Source organism: Octopus bimaculoides, chromosome 2 (genome assembly GCF_001194135.2).
Source record: "Octopus bimaculoides isolate UCB-OBI-ISO-001 chromosome 2, ASM119413v2, whole genome shotgun sequence".
Classification (NCBI taxonomy): domain Eukaryota; kingdom Metazoa; phylum Mollusca; class Cephalopoda; order Octopoda; family Octopodidae; genus Octopus; species Octopus bimaculoides.
The window spans coordinates 25,399,581-25,402,582 of record NC_068982.1 but is presented as its reverse complement, the minus strand read 5'-3'; positions in this window follow the sequence as shown (position 1 = coordinate 25,402,582).

Genomic DNA, 3,002 nt, shown 5'->3' with positions numbered 1-3,002 from the left:
ACAGTTAGCATGGATTGTCATCTTTAAGAGAAAATTTCTAATGAGAAACACTCTGTTAGCCATATTTGTTTACCAAGGGTTCAGTTTGGATTCTTAATACCTTCTACCTGAAACACACACACACTCTCTCTCTCTCTCACACACACACACACACACACACACACACACACACATGAGGGTCCTCTGCTGAATTTTAGCGGAATTCGCTAAATGTCTCATATTAGTTAATGAAAAAATGTTATTTCATGACTTCAAATGTGATAGTGTCCATATTAATATTGATATTGATAGAAAAATATGCATATTAGTAAAAGAATAATATAAATATAAAATTTTTATCGTGTGGTACCTGTCCCTGGATAGTTTATCGAGACATTCTGTTATAACGCTCCTGTGCCCATTACGTTTATTCACAAAATTCCCTTATTTTTTTTTCTAGTCCCCTAAGACTGGCAGCATATATTTGGCTATGATGTGCTAGCGAGATTTATTAAGACCGAAGCCTTTCAGGAATTGTCACCAAACGGCTTAGGATGAAAATGATTTTCCACTGCATTCACTGTTTGAGTTCAATTTAATTAAAGTCTGAGTTTATTTCCTCTTCAGCTCATATTTAGAATTTTCTATCTGGACAATGATTGTTCAAAGATTAAAAATGTAATTTTAACTCATTATATTCTTTTTGGACATACTATATCTATAGCATGCTACTGCCTTCTTTTCTTTATGTGTTTTTGTGTGTATGTGTATGCTTGTGTATGGGTACGCATGTGTATAGGTGTGTGTATATGTCAGCGCATATATGTAATAGTCTGTTTACAAAAATCATTGTGACTTCATTTGATCTCACATCTCGTTAGACATTAATCACTACACGTAAGAAGTTTCTACGTGGTTGCTCGACCTGCTAGAATTAACAGCCAAATTTGTTTAATTTGTCAAATTGCACATTCCTAACTTTTTTTTTCATGTTACATTGATAATAGGAGATGGAAAAGTGCACGTGTGAATTAAGGCTAGATCTAATATTTCCGGGATTACTTGCGGCTAAAAATATTTAGAACAACAGTCCGCGTAAACATTGCTACTTCTCTTTAATGCCTTAGCACATCATCCGCACAGACATTAGCACTTCTGTCTAACTCCTCAACCCATCATACACTTGCCTTTCAAACACTCCTACTATTAGTTTAATACTGTATAGGACTTTTCGAGCAGAGCTGACCTGGGGCTATGCAACATCAACAATAATTTTCAGTAATTCTTATTTGAATCTCATTTTGCTTGAACAGAATTATATTAAGAACATTCTTAGCCAGGGGTTGATTTTGCTTTCTGAATGCAATTTTCTTTTCAGACATAAATCAATGTAGATTTATTGTGCTTCCAAATATTTTAGTTTATTGAAGCTAGTTTGATTTCCATAACTTATCGCAACATACGGGCAGTACTTAAAGACTGCTGTTGTTTACTTGGATCCAGTCAGCCTGGTGGAATTAGAATGTATTGATGGCACGTGTAGCTGTTAAATTGAGTATTCATAAACATTAAAAACACAAATATTTTTGCGAAAAAAATAATTTCTTTTTTGTATTAGTGAATCCGGACCCGTCAACGACACAAATTTACAACAATCTCATAAGACTGATTTTATCAAAAAAAAAAAAAGAAAAAAATTACTCTCAGACAAAAATTGTCTCCTCACCAGGTTGCAATGTTTCATGAAAATTATTGTTGTTGCTGTTTACTTCAGATCAACTCAGTTTGAATATACTTATGAACTAAAACAGTGCTCCGCAACCGGTATTCCGCAGCACACTGGTGTGCCACGAGACGATGCTAGGTGTGCCGCAGTGGAACTTGAATATATTTTTTTTCCCTATACTTTTAGTTACATTTTCAGTTCAGGTGTACTGCCGTATTTTGAAAAGACTAAAAAAAAGTGTACCGCTACTGAAAAAAAAGTTACATCCATACGTAGTTGTCATTTAACAAATCATTCAAGTTTTAAGGCAGCAAGATTATACTTTGATGGACATATTTGTCTGCAGTTTCTAGAAGAGCACGTGACCATATCGAGACTTCTTCAGTTGCATCTCTTAAGAAGTAATTTATGGGATTTGATTATGGTTGAATAGCAGAATTCTAAATAAACTCTGAAACTTAATATTCCTTTCATTGTCGAGATACTTAATATTGGTTTCAAATTTTGGCCTTAGGCCTGCAATTTCGAGCATGACGGTAAGTCGATTACATCGATCCCAGTGCATAACTGGTACTTATTTTACCGATCCCGAAATGATGACAGGCTTAGCCGGCCTCTGTGGACTTCGAACTCAGAACGTAAAGACGGACGAAATGCCGCTTAGCATTTTGTCCGGCTTACTAACGATTCTGCTACCTCGCCACCTTACGACATATTTAATGTTATTAACATCAGACAAGGCGGTGAGTCAGCAGAAACGTTAGCACACCGGGCGAAATGCTTAGCGGTATTTCGTCTGTCTTTACGTTCTGAGTTCAAATTCCGCCGAGGTTGGCTTTGCCTTTCATCCTTTCGGTGCCGATAAATTAAATACCAGTTGCGTACTGGGGTTGATCTAATCTATTGACCCCTCCCCTAAAATTTCAGGCCTTGTGCTTAGAATAGAAAAGAATATTAACATCAGACTTACACTTTTTCGAGTTCTGTCCGTAAGGCTTCTCCATAGAGAAGCAAACATGATCGGGTTCATACACACGCACTCACATACGTACTTACATATAGACACTCATTTGAATGTATGCGTGTGTGTGTTGGAGGCGAATCAATAGAGTCATGATAAAATGCTTTGTAGTATTCGATCTGGGTTCAAACTATGTAGAATCCCACCGATTTCATTCCTGCATGTTATCATCCCAAAGTCGATAAAAATATAACCGATTCAGTACTACTCTCTTGAAAGAAATACATACATATATAAATACACACATATATATATATATATATATATATATATATA